This window comes from Convolutriloba macropyga, chromosome 12 (assembly GCF_964194025.1).
Source record: "Convolutriloba macropyga chromosome 12, txConMacr16.3, whole genome shotgun sequence".
Taxonomy (NCBI): Eukaryota; Metazoa; Xenacoelomorpha; order Acoela; family Convolutidae; genus Convolutriloba; species Convolutriloba macropyga.
The window spans coordinates 44,623,027-44,637,902 of NC_134479.1; the positions used below are offsets into that span (position 1 = coordinate 44,623,027).

Consider the following 14,876-nt stretch of genomic DNA (forward strand, 5'->3'; position numbering starts at 1 on the left):
ATCAATTTGAAGATAAAATGGTTTTGAGTTCGAGCTAAACCAAACCTTCACCTCTCTAAAAATAACCAACGTTCTGATTGGTTGAATTTTAAAACATGTTCAAAACGAAATTTCTAGGGACAAAGTTTCTTTCCAATCAGTTAATTAAAGGATTACACAAGAGTGAATAATATCATTGCCCAATGTTCACAGCCCCATTAATTAAATTAGGAGATGGATGAAGATTTAGAAACAACATTTTTTTTATCCCGTAAGAGGGCGTCTAGCATTTTATGCAAATTTAGTCCTGCTTTATGCATATTCCATCATTCGCCAGTGAGGGCGTAGATCATGTTTTATGCAAATCCATTTGCATATATGATTGGTATTCTGGCCAAAGAGGGCTACAATCATGTCTTATGCAAAGTTGAATTAAAATGCAAATACCAATGTTTTGCCGTAATAGTGGGAGACTTATGCGTATTTTCTATGCAATATATGCGTAATGACTATGCAATGACGTGTTTTAGCGAGCCTTATATGGTTAAATGGCTTTATTGGTGTTCTAGCGCAACTGAATATCTCTTTTTAGGCATAAAAAAATTGATTATCGCAGTTTTTTTAACCGAAAACCTTGAAAAAAAAAATTTTTTTGAAAATAGATTTGAATTTTAGTATAACAAGTCCCATCAATGATTACTGAAGGTTATAGCAGAATCAGTTGAGGGTTGAAAGATTTTAAAAAACTAAGAAAAAATGTTTTTAAAAGTTTGCAAAAAAATTGATTTTTTTTGTTTTTTTTCGCAATTTTTAATGGAACTCATACTTGGCGAGCAGCTAGCTTCATCATGCTTATGATCAAAGTTTCACAGCGTGAGATTTTATGAAGACCGGTTTTTACAGAAGTTTGAAAAAACCTCGGGAACACGATTTTTCAAAACATCTGGCAGCCACATGTTTTTAATTGAAAACAGGTGTTTGCGAAAACCGTGTTCCCGGGGTTTTTTGGCCATGATCATCATAACTTTTTATTTCTGTTACAAAGTCGTAAGAAAAACTCATTCTGAGTATTTTTCAGCAAAACAACCACATCATCAATATTTTTCAATTTTTCGGAAAAATTGACCTTTTTTTCAGAAAAAAAGTGTTTTTTCTCAAACTTTTTATGAGGAATTTCTAAAGTAACACCTTCAAATTGTAGTAAAAAACATAGAGATAACATTGAAACAATGAAAAATTGCATATTTTCAAGTTATTTGAAAGAAAAAAATTTTTCAAAATTTATAGTTTTCACAAAATTTTTGCTTTTTTACAAATAACTTTTTTTCTGTTACAGATATGAAAAAGTTTATGGGGACCAAAAACTTAGAGCGTGTTGTTTTACATCGTATGAGATACTTCTCAGTAGTTTCCTCATCAGTCTTCCACTTGTAGGGTGATAAATTAAAGACATAAATATATGACTAAACATAGATTTTGTTCTCTGTGACCCATAAAATTGTGCTCCTCCAAAATTTTTGTTAAGAGTTCTATTGTAGAACACTTTGCGCTCAGCAAAATGTCTCCTTACAAAATTATCCAACTTTTTCGTTTTCATTGTTTTTTTTTTCGTTTTTCTTCAAAAATTTTCCAATTTTTCGAGCAATTTGTTTGAAAAATGGTTTGAAAATGGGCAAAGACTCCACCTCTCAATAGAGTTGTTCAAGTCCTATTTTGTAGACGATATTGTGCTCTATAAAACCATGTTTATACATGTTTCTTCATATGGCGAAATTAGTCACTTTTACAGGTTTTCGAAAAAAAAAACTTCAGTTTGTCTTTAGTCCTTTGAATTTTTTTTCTATTTTCAAAAATCAAACTAATAATACTAAATTTTTATTCTATACACAAAAAATATTTAATCTCCTTTACAAAATCGAAACAAATAAATCAAAGAAATTGACTCAACATTTTTATAAAACACAATTTTTGATTACTCCAATAAGCAATTCTTCACACAATCAAACTGAGAGTTTAGGTTTCCTTTCAGAAATTCTAATCAAAGAGTTTTTCACAAGGTCCAATGGACCTTCTTTTTCTTGGCGCGAGAGTGACTTTTGGCGTCTCGGAGTTGTCGGGTGTTGTTGTTGTTGTTGTTGCAACCAAGCTTGCACCGGTCTCTAAAATTGTTGTTGGTGTCGTCGAGCCAGATGGTGTTCTGAAGTCGGTCGCAGACAAATTCTGCATCAATTGACTTGCAGTTGGTAGTGAGCCAAAATTCCATGCAAGTTTCTCCTCTGTAACGGGTGAAAACAGAGACGGTGAGCTCTTCGGAGACACAGTGGCACTAGGATCAGAAGTTGGCGTTGAAACACATCCTGGTGTTGGTGGTGGTGACTCGGGAGAATGTGGAAGGCCCCACAAATCGGCTAGGTCATTGCAGGCCCGAACTACTCCTAGCTGGTTTTCGAAAAAGGGCACGCAGTCACAATCGTATTTGTATAGAATAGTTCGGGTTTCTTTTGGCAGCGTCACAATGTCATACGGGTAAAGAGGATGTGTTAACGACAAAGGTGGAACGAACCCGCCTGAAGTGATAAAGGTTCCACCGCAATCTTCACTCTCCTTTTTGTCCGGCAAGGTTGCAACGAAGTTAATGAAGATTTTAGGTATCATAAAGTGTTCAAGGGTTGTCCGATTCTCCTCTTTCTCGTTTGTTCTTTTTTGTTGGATAAAAACCACAAAGTTTTCGTAAAAGGTTTGGTACACAATTGTTCGCTCCCAGACATTGTTTTGGTCGCTTAGGATATGGAAAGACATTTTCTGCGTTTGAAGAATTTTGAAGAGATAATAATGTTTTAAAGAATTTTGGAATGCTTTGAAGAGAAGATAAGCAAATTGAATGTTTTTGATAATTGAACAAGAAAAAGTTGTGAAGGTATTTTAAGCGCAAGGATACTTGTTCACAAAATTTGACTTCTACTCAGACAGTGGACTTTCAACAAAGTTAAAGAGTTGCTGTTTCGGAACCGAAATGAAATAAAATGTAGCGGGGAATTTACCCCCATGTAGTTTATGCGAGTTAACAATGTGAGTCCAGTGGCAGTTCTCTTATCTGCCCCCGGCACAACCAAAGGCCAACTATTTTGGCCCAGAATTTTGATTGAAAACATATGTGCTTTGCTACTTTGTTTATAACAGAATTAGGCACACGCCTTAAAACTGCACATGTATTTACAAAATTTTAGTTGAACGCCAGGTGTTTTTCATTAATTTGGACCAAGTTGGATAAGTAGACCACACACGTATAACCCACGCATGTCGCGCGCCTGAGGTGGGGAGCACGTTGCTTGTAATTGAAACCACTCTGGTTCCTTGTTACGAGGGAATTATCACACCTAACACGTATTATTCCCCTCTTATCAGTTAGTTTCTTTGAAGATCATGGTGTTAGGGACTATTACCAGTGTGTATTTGTGTATGTGTGTGGGTTATCAAGGCAATGCCAAGAAATACCTCTTGTTGATCTAAATATAACTCCGCGATAAATAAATTATATGGGAAATACATGGGCCTCTGAAGACATGTGATATATGTAAATCACTTGAAACACCCTTATCAGTACCGTTTTGGGATGAATAGTTAACATTTAAATAATTTAACCTTTCGCTAACAGTTGACTACGTTCTACAACAAAAACTTCCAAACTAATTCGGTACAAATGCCTTTCACTGCAAGCAAAGACAAAGAGTACGGTGATTGCAATTTCGATATATCCAAAACAGAAAAGAGGTTGATAAGAGCTACTCTCAAAACCTATGAAAACACCGGGACGTATGTCTTTTTGAAACTTTTTAAGAGAAAAGACAATGAATACGAATTTGAACAGAGAATATCCCTTACAACAGAGGAATTTGACAAACTTATGAAAAAAAGTGGCAGGATACAAAACTCGGTGCCAGAGTCAGAAGGGAAAAAAGATACCTCGGTTACTAAAAAACCGGTGGCTAAAAAACCTAAACTAGCAGAAAAAGATTCTGGATACGAATCAGCGTCCTCATCCTCGGCTGCTTCCACAGATTAATCAAAATGGTTGAAGCAATGTTTAAACGATCGCCGGGTTTCTTCAAACAATTTCAGAAGGCGTTCAAATTTTCAGTTTGCGATGAAAAACCGGAGTTGAATGGTGTAAAAAATTATGCTGTGTGTGTTCATTTTGAAAACCCCTTTTGCACTTTGAAAACTAATCATTACCATGTTTTGGTGGATACATCAGACGTGAAAAAGTCTTCAGACAAATCAAAAATTTAAAAAAGCTATACAGTGCCTTGTCTCTACACAACATTTAAGATTTTGTTTGCCAATTCAAATACCCTAGAGCTGAATGGAGAAATTTTTCAAAAGCTTGTTTTGGCGGTTGAATACAACAAATATTTGAGCATAGATTCCCACTCAATTCAGAAACTGTTGCCAAACTTCTCTAACGTAGCTGCTAATCAAAAAGTCAACAACAACAGCAACGTGACGTTGAATGAAGACAATCGACGACGACTACAGCAAGGAAGCAGCGTACAGTTTCAGCTCCATCAAAAGTCATTGCAAAATTGTATTACAAAGTCCAATAACCAACAAACTCAAACTGATAGCTTTGCAAGTGAATCTCTAAAGAGATTTCAAAATATCTTGTCTGGTCCACACTCAGGTGCTTTCTGCCAAATAATGGACATTTTTTTGAGCGGATATGGTAATTTGCTTGTTGATACTGATGTTTTGATTGTACGCATAGTGTATGAAGAGAAAATATAATTTAAAAAAAAAACTTTATTCAACTAAGCAGAGTTTTAGTAGAGTTAGTTAGAGCATCATATGAAGCGCAAATCGAATCAAATCATCATCACTCATTTTTACTATTTCTTTGTTGTTATAAATGTAATGAGCAACATAAATACAAAATAAGCCACACAATATAGAGTTTTGTGTTTGTATAGGTTGATTTCTAAGCAATTCATACACGTTTTGAATATCAAGAGCAGCAGAGGCCAGTCTGTTGTACAAACATTTGTATGATGTTAATTTCTGTCCAAGCCGATCAGCGAAAATGTAATTGCCATTCTTCCTACACAAAAGTGTCCAATGTGTTCCAATAGAATCAGAGCTGGGTACATTTACAATAATGAATCTGTTTTGTGACAATTTCAAGGGAAAATTATCAGCTGCAAAGACACCACAAAATTTGTACTTTAGAAGTTTACATGCTTGAATCAGGCTATTGATTTCGTCTTCATCCATTAGTTTGTCAGAATATGATTTTTAGAAACTTTCCGAGCCGAATCGATGAAAATAGTGCTAGCTTTCTCACCAATAATGAAAATTTCTATATTACTTGGCAAGGCAACTGAAAACTTGAGTTCTATTGAAATTGAACAATTGGTGAGTTCAGGGTGAATAAAATCATGCGACGCCTGCTGAGTGCTTGTGAGATCAAACACCAGAATAAAATGGCTCGGGTACTCAGACAATTTAATTCCATGACCATTGTCAATATAGGCTAAGTCTGACATTGTGTTGAAATATAAGCGTTTGTCATCAGTTGTATTTATTGGACTGTCAGCAACAGGAAGTCCATTTCGGTAAATACAAAGCTGCTCCAGATTGAATTTACGAAAGTGGAAAGGATTGAGTTGTTTGCTTCCTAAAAACGCTTCATTTGTGTTAAGGCATATAGCTAGACGTCGAATTGGCTCCCTGCTGAAAACATCTTCTTGTTTCCAGCTTTGCAAGCCAGTAGAAGCAAGAAACGTTTTAGTTATGGTCTCCAAATACGGATAGGACGCTGGACTTGATAGTAAAGTTTTTTCAATTGCAGAAACCACGTCATCGTTCAACGTCATTTTTCTTACATACAAATTAGCTTCTATAATTTTTACTTTGTAGGATTTTGCAGCATCGTCGGAAATTGTGACAAAATCATCTATTGATCGTCGAAAAGAAATTCGCAGCGTCACACCACTCAAAAGATGTCGATCGCAAGTAAAAAAATCTACAGCTACTTTTCCATAAAAAGTACATTCGGCAGATTGTCTAACCAAAGTTTTTCGTCTGTTAACTTCAGCTGCCAGAATTGCTCCGGGGTTCTCTTCGTAGGAATAACCTTGACATGCCAACCAAGTTGCTTTAGCATCTTTGTTATGAGAAAATTCAGTTTCAATGAAACTTTTGTGAGCATAATTTCCATTTGCATTTGAAATTTTTAATCCGTTGGCAGATACTGTACAGTCAGAAAAGAGCGAATGTAAAACATTATTGCAGAAGTAAGGGGCGTCCGTTTTGGTGACGTCTGCTGCAGCTCCAGCGTCATATTTCAAATCGGCTTCAGAACCTTGAACTATCTTGCATTTGATTTCCAGGAAAATTTTTTGTAGGTCAATAAAATTATTTCTGTCTCCGGCCACCTCAAATTCGAGCATGGGTCCGTTAGGGCTGTACACTGGCCCTACTTTTTGACAAAAACTACCATCAAAAGTTACAAGAAGCGCTGGTTTTTCAAACAAATCCAGGGAACTATGCGTTGCCTCTGTTGGTAACATATTACCGATCATCTTTAACTCTAGCGAAGAAATCCGACCGACTTCTTTTTGGCTGTTTATTTTTTGAAATGACTGTCTTTCTCACATTAGTACTTTTTCTAGCTTTTGAGCCAGATCGTTTAGACCGTCTCCGATTCATTCGGTTTTGTCGTCTCATTCGCAATGCTAATGAGCCTCCTGTTTGCTTTTTAACTGTGTTCGAAATAGTGTTTTTCAACGCCTGCTTTGCGGATTTTTTTTGCTGACAACATCCACTAACTCTGGCACACTTTGTAATAGAAGTTCTTTTCCGACACGTTTTGCTGCGGGTAGAATGAATTTTCGTGCAAGCGGTAAGGCGATTCGACCTATGCCACTTGCTAAAGCTTCAAAGCCCTTTCCTCTTTGTCTATAGTGTCCAGAAAAATAAGGCAACGAAGATGCTTGATTGGTATAGTACGATTCCATTGTTTTAATCACCAAATTTTTTGAACTGTAACGTCAATATTACTTTACCGGTTCCTGAAAAGGGGACTAATTGACCTGTTTCGGTACGTAACTCTATGGAAATTGATTGAATCGTATTTGAAAGTAGTTTTTTATAGTCCAAATTTGAAAAAACTATTCTATGTGTTGGTTCAAGTTCACACACGCTACCGTTTTTCAGACGTTGTTTTGAATCAATGACACGTAATAAAGGCGGCTTAGCATCACCAACATATTGATACTCGATAATGTTTGTGTATATGAATATTAAGTGCTTTCCCGCGCACAGATCAGCAGGGAATTCTCCATAAAAAGCTTTTGTCTCATCGCTCTTCATTAATTTATTTGATGTAGCTGTATTCATTTTGTACCCAATATGTACACCATGTTTATCTGGAATTCCTGTAAAACCCACAATACTGGGTATTTCTTCACTAGGAAAAGTGATTCCCTCATTTTTACCAAAAAGTATTTCGTATTTTCCAGTACTCATGATTTCGCGAAACGAAAAATTAGGTAGTCCAACTGTTCGCTTGATAGTAAATAAAAGTTGAGCAACAGTTTCAAAGTTTCCAGTCATGAAAGAGATTTTTTCTCCACTGTAAGGTCGAGAAATGACATTGGCATCAGATGAGATTCTTTGTGACTCCTCGTAACCCTTAAGACTATATGCTATCAAATCCCCATTCACCACATGCTGAATTTTGGTGGGAAAAATAATTTCGCTTAGAGCTACCCTCCAGTCGCCAGATAGTTGAATTTCATCGTTGAAAAAATTTCTGAACGAAGCTAGTGTGTTTTGATCAAAGATCTCCATCGAAGCGCTAGAAATAACATGTACCGTAAACTCGTCTTCGAATCGTTTACTTCCCATTTTTTAGAGGAGACTCTCGTACTAGTTGAAGTTCGGGTTGATAGAATTTACCCTGGATAACTTCTTTATCCGCATCAATAAGAGAATACGTGGGAGGATGCAATGTCGGGATAGATGCGATTTCAAATATCTCGTCAGTAAATGACTGTTTGTAGCCCTTCCCGAAAGTCTGCTCTTTTTTCACTATGCGCACAAAATCACCAATATAGAATTTGGGTTTTTGAGAATTTGTTGTATTTGCAGTCAAGGACACAAGCCTTGGAACGTCTTTCTTCGTGACTTTGTTCGGAGCGAGCTTTATCGTTCGATTTACTCTAGAATTGATTGTTTTAACAAACGCATCCAATTTGTCTAGATATGAATAAGTCCACTTTTCTTCTAAATATCTGTAGATTATATTTTTCAAAGAGCGTATATTTCTTTCCGCAAAAGCAGACTTTTTCTCACTGAATGTACTGTATAAATGAATTCCGCGTTCAGTGCATAGGGCTTTGAAGGCACCTAGGAACTCTGTACCATCATCAACCCAAACTTTCTCAGGTTGTTTATGCTTGATCATCTTTTTGAAGACCTGTGCTGTCTCTGTGGCATATTTTGTTTTCAATGGCTCAACCCTGAGATATCTTGACAAACAGTCAACAGCCACAAGCAGATATTTTACACCACCGTTGTATTTTGCAAGTTTATCAACATATGCTGGATCTACGGACCAGATCTCATTTATGTCGTTAACAACAACTTTAAGCCTTGGAAACCTGAGGCGACGTGATCGGTATTTGTTAAAAGATGGTTTCGTTTCCAGATACATTTTAATTTTCTTCGTTGATAATTTACTCAAATTTTGCAATCTCTTTGCGCTTCCAAATGACGCAGGACCGTTTAAATAGAGCTTGTCAAGTTTTCGCACATCGTCAATAGATATCCCAGTCTTTTCTACGCGCCTCTTCCGCTGTCTTCTCTTTACTTCCATCGACTCTTGGCTTTGCATGTTTCTTCGTTGGTTCAGATCGTCTTCCTTCCTGCTCTTTTTTTGTTTTTTGCTTTAGTTGTTTGGATACAGTTTCCTTTTCATCTCCACTGTAAAACTGATCTACAACTTTTTTTGCGTGAGTATTATAAACCAAGTCAGCTGATATATCAAGTTCACTCATGATTTTGGTATACTTTGACAAGTCAATTTTTTTGTGGGTTGTTGTAAATTGTACAAAAAGCTTGTTACATCTACTCCTTGAGGCTCATCGTTAATGTGCAGAATGTTGGTCTCTTCACTAATAGAAACATTATTTGAATTGAAAATTTTATTTAGGATAATTGCAGCTCTTTTTGTTTTGTTTTCATCCACTAGTTTCAGTTCTAGCATTATTGAGTCGAATGCTGAATCCCTCCTTTTTTTCACTATTGGCTCTATTTCACTGTCATCGCTAAAAAACGATTCGCTTCTTACATCGTCTGCATCACTTGTCACATCACCGCTACTGTTTGTTCTCTTGATCGACCAATCAGTGTTAGTGTCCGCATCTTGTACTTTTTTCTCATTATTTCGTTCAAAATTGGGATTAGTCCTCTGTAGGAGTGCTAACTGAGTTGCTTTTTGCTGATACATTGGATTATCAAATATTTCTTCCTTGGTTGGGTTTTTTGAAATGAACATTCTTTTAGGGATCAAAACAAACTCTTCTGCATGCATTATTCTGCCTTCAAGTAAATATAGCACGACAATCCCAACGCTCGAATGAGTTCTGGTTTTTTGGCTAAAACGTTTCGCTTTTTCTCCAAACTTGTTTTCTTTGATAATATTTGTTGAAATGATTTCTCCTGATTTTTAAGTAACTGCCTGTTCACTGGAACGTTGCCATTGATCACATTGAGCAAACACTCACAGAGAAAGTTTATAAAGCTATTTGGTGCTTGTTTGAGGAACTTTCTGAAATTGCTCTCGGGCAGCTCGAGCATTTGCTTTAGCATACATAACTCTTTCTCTCTCATCTGTCAAAGTAGTGATAACCGCTTTGGAGGACGGTAGATAAAAAATTGTTGGACCTGGTTGTACAATATTTGAACAATAACGCAAGGAGTCTGATGTTTTTGGATCTAAGTCAATGAGTAAGTGTCCAAAGGGTTGTTTTGTTGCAAGTTCATAGCTTTCCTTCAAAAAATTTGTATTGTTCAACTGTTTTCTGACATAGGTGATCTGCTGTATGTCTCTAGGTGATTTGAACAAAATGATATGGGTTGTGTTCAGGTCAATCGTTCGCGACCATTTACTCTGTTGAAATAAGTTATGCTTAACATAAATCACACTAACATTTCTATGGCGTCCCGCAGTTGCAAGTTTTGAAAATTCTTTGTCATTGAAAATTTCTTCACACGAATCGTCAAACACAAGCAGACAATTTTCCAGCTGAGAAATGAATTCGAATCCAGAAAACTTAGTGAAAAAAATGTTCACTTTACGCTCTATTGTGCTGAACTTTGGCTGCTCGTGTTGATAGAAAAAGTAAATAGAACTAAAGGTTGGATAGAAGGTGTTTCTCAATAACATTTGGAATATAAGTTCTGTTTTTCCAGAACACGACGGACCACAAACAGCCATAAAAAGCCTATCGCTAGTGGATATTATTTTGTTCATAGCTTTGGATTTGGAAGAGCGTAGCCAACTGTGCACGAAAGCAATGAAAACCAAAATGTTGATTCCTCACAATCAAGTTGGGAAAACACAAGCTTGGTTAAAGACACTACAATAAGAAAAAGTATTATCAAAATTTGAGTAAAATAGACGACTTCGGAACGTGGTAGCCGAGAATTAAAAAACTTCCACGAACGCCTCTCATGATTTTCCTCATCAAAAACTAAAGCATTCAAACCCCCTACATTAGCGGAGTCTATCTGGTCTTCCTTAACACTCATTTGAAAATAAGTTATTTGCAAAAATGAACTTACACTCTGTTTTTTAGTTTAAATTGCATTTTTGTTAGTCTCTCTTTCAATCCAAATTAATTCATAAGTAGTATATCTAGAGTCTTTGTCGTCTTTTTTGTAAGTCACTTTATAGTTTGCCTGCATTCCGTAACCACTTCCATAGTAGACAATAGACTCTACGTTGCCTTCACTGACCAACATTTTAATTTCATCAGGGAGATTGTCATCGTCCAGAGGTACTTGAACTGGTGCTGGCCACTTGGGCGTAGGTAAAGGGGTTAGTTTCAGTTTTCTCATTTTCTGTTGTAACGACATGATACATTTGAAAATATTCAAGTAATAAAAGATATTTCTTCAGCGTCTCAATTTCTTTAGTGTTGCAGAGAATCTGTTGTTTTCGCAGAATATTCTGTCCCCGTGATTCTATTTTCTCTTCTTTTAAAAAAGTCAATGTCAAATGATTATCATTCGTTATGTAACTGCATACTGTCAAACTTGGAGATAAATTCACTTGAAGAACTGACGGAGCTGCTTTCTCCACTCGACGGCTCATTGGATGGCAGAGAGATCCAATAGAAATACAGCTGTGCTTTCCTTTTAGCACAATGTTTCCTCTTTTGCTTTTCCGGTAGGTAGAAAGAGTGGAGAGCACAAGTAATATTATCAATTGGCGATTTAATATCTTCAACTTTCGGACATAGAAGAGTTTCCAAATCTATTACCTCTTTCTGCAAGAGAGTTTGGAGTGATTCTGTTTTCTCTTTCCCTTTGGCATAAAATTTCCCTAACGGAAACCGAAGTTTAATGGCGACAAAAATTTGTGATAGAAACCAATAAGGATAAGTACCGCTGTTCCAAGACAAACCATGTAAAAATTTAGTAACCCACTTATGAGATCTCCTGTCACTAGCGGAAAGTGAGTTGTAGGAAACTGGCGGAAGAAAAAGAATTGTGTCCGAATAATTATTTGAACAAAGCGATAACTCTTTTATTATAAAACCAGTTTTCTTGTAACGAAAACCTTCAAAATCCAATATCACTATTTCTTGTTTCAGCATTCCAACAAAGTAAACAAATTGTTTTTGAACGTCTTCACAAACAAACAAAAAGACAATCCCGTGATGTGACCCAAATACTCGTTCGTAATTGGACAAGGTAACACATAGGAGTATCCAGGGCCTTTACGACTGTACTCTGCTATAAAACCCGATGCATCGTGGAGTATTGCATGAAGTCGAAGTATTTTGAACGATTTGAAGTAGTTGTCCAGCGACGAATTATCAATTCCAATTAGACCTCCATACGGTCTCAGCTTCAATGTTGCCTCCAAATCAATATCAGGATCAAGGTATTGGCAAGCAGCTAGAAAATACAGAAACCTTTCACCGTATTTTGGATAATTGTTCTTTATCTCCAGGTAAATTTCATGAATATTTTTTAGATCAATGGTTGCTATCGTTTTGGCCATCCTTTTCAACAAATATTATTCTGGCAAAATGAATTTTAATCGTACCTCATAGGATTGACCACTCCCAACCAAAGTATATTCACACAAATACATGTAGCGAAAATACCGCTAACATGAAGGATCTTCCCTCACACTCGCGAAGTATATATACCAACAATAAGCCACCAGACAAATACATGTAACGCAATTACCACTTTCTTAACATAAAAGATCTCCCCTAAGGTGTTAGTGATCCCCCTCTGCCGAAAGGATCTCGAAGGATCTCCCCTAAGGGATCAGTGATCCCCCTCTGCCGAACGGATCTCCAAAGGATCTCCCCCCCCCCGATCTTCCTGTATATATACGATACTACTTCCAACAATGGCTAAAATTTGCAAAATGTTTATTGTGGGAGATAATTTGGCATAAATCTGGTCCTAACACATTTCAAGAAAATCTCATACTTCATTTCGATATTTGCGTTTGTTTCCTAGTTCTAGCCAAAACAGAAGATCAAAATGAACATGCTCCATTGCTTGTGCAAGTAAAAACCTCTTAAATATATTTGAAATATGTGAAAACTGATCTATTTTCAAATTCAAATCATTTTCTTATTGTAAGATACGTAACGCTTCCAAAAGTCTAGGCGAAATGGTTACGTTCTTTAAACATGGTTCTGCTCCCTCATTTGGTTCTGCTCCCAGTAGTTGATCATTGATAATTATACAAATAGATGACAAGTGTTTGTAGTAGTCGCTGATTAAAAATCATTATTTACAAAAACTAAGGAGTTTTATTCTAAACGCTGAAGAAAAAACTATCTGGCAGCATACCAGAAAATACCTGCTACAGCTTTATAGACCAGCAGTCTCTAAAAGAAATTAAAAACAAAAGTGCAGGAGAAGCTTCAGCTCCTTTTAAAAATCAATTAGATTTCATACTCGTTAGGAAACTGTATAAAATTTGTACTTCTTCTACTAACTACCTCAAATAACATACAATCAGAGTAACATAGTCGCAATGAAACTTATTTCTTATGAAAATAAGCAGAGGTCTCCTTGAGAGCTAGGAGTTAAAGAGGTGGGCTCAATTTTGTAGGGTTTGCTATGACTTGAATCAGAAAAAAAAGCAGCTTTATGTGCGCTTCATTAGAAAAACAGTGAGACCTGCCTTTAATGAGAATAAGTGATATTAAAGCGAAAACAAAACTTTAAAAACAGGCTTCTCTAACGCTCTTAAAGAGAACAAAGGAAACCTGTGAGCAAATAGAGTAAATAAAAAAGAACAAAAATGGTCGAAACTTAAAAAAGTATATTCGAAAAGAGTCTGGTTCAGTTTCAAGTAGGAAAAGTTGATATGAAAAAACCTAAAAGAAGTTTTGACAAGGCCTTTTTAGTGAGGAAGTGAGACCAGTCAGTGATGAGACTAATTAATAGGACAAAAAGAAGTGCAAAATTGGGCAAGATCTAAAAATTACAGGTCTTTCTGAACACTTTTTTTGAAACCAGTCTAAGCTGGTACATTTCACTGAAAACATTTAAATGGTTTCCATTACGCCTCGTACATTTCACTGAAAACATTTAAATGGTTTCTATTACGCCTCACCAAAAGTAACGAGACCACTCCTCAATGAGATTAACAAGTAATAGGATGAAAAATTTTAAAATATATCCCGCGTAATTCAAACACCACTGATATTGCGGCAAACCAAAGTGTCAAGTCGCAGAAACCGAAAAACACAACAACAAAATTCTAGATCACATGTATGACCTGTTCCAATCATCTGCTAAGAGAATCCGGATAAAACAGTGAAAAAACAGTCAAATTATCACAGAAAAAGATCATTTTGAAAAAGCGAAAATCCTCTTGAACGCCAATTTTTCACACATTTAGCAGCAGTTTGATAAAAAAATTTGCACAATTGAACAGAGAAAAGAAAACGTCAGGAAAACCAATCCGAAAAATTGAATAAAAACCAAAGGGACTGTACCTTAAACTCAAACCAATTGAACAACGCCAGCTAAACACTCACAGAAAAACAAAGAAAAATAGCAATGCTAACACTGACTGATTTTAAAGAACTAGATCACACTTTCAAATTTCATTCAAACGTCAGAAAATTTTGTCACTTAATATCTTCAAACCCGTTTGCCTGTCTCTAGAAAAGATTCAGTACCTCATCTTCAAGCCCTAAGAAAAAGTTTCTTGGGCCCTTAAAAATTGCAACACTAAAAACGAGCAAATTTTCCAGAATTTTTAAATTACCAATATTCCTGCAACGTCGTTAAAATTCGTAATATTTTAATCTTGATCACTACTCCATTGCATGAAGAGCCCAAAGGAGTTTCATCGGCCCTCACGATCAAATGAGTCAAACCATGAGAACGATTTAAAATTATCGATTTTTTAGAAGTCGCCAAAATTCGTAATACTTATCTTCAAAACAGTTTCTTTGCCTTTGGAAACTATCCATTAAACCTCAAGCCTTTGAAAATTAGACTGTTGAGATTAAAAACCTCAAAAAATGACAATTACTCCAAGATTTTTCAACAAAATTTTAATTTGGTAAACGTCACTTTCCGACCTATCACTAACAAAATCTCAACAAATGACAAAAAGTCAAAAT

At 36.0% G+C, this 14,876-nt stretch overlaps 1 protein-coding gene across 1 annotated transcript in view; it reads right to left on the reverse strand.

Annotated features, from left to right (window-relative positions):
- The window catches only part of LOC142350658 (uncharacterized), a 444,386-nt gene that overhangs the window by 383,300 nt on the left and 46,210 nt on the right, over positions 1–14,876 (reverse strand). The gene's annotated exons all lie outside the window — the stretch shown is intronic.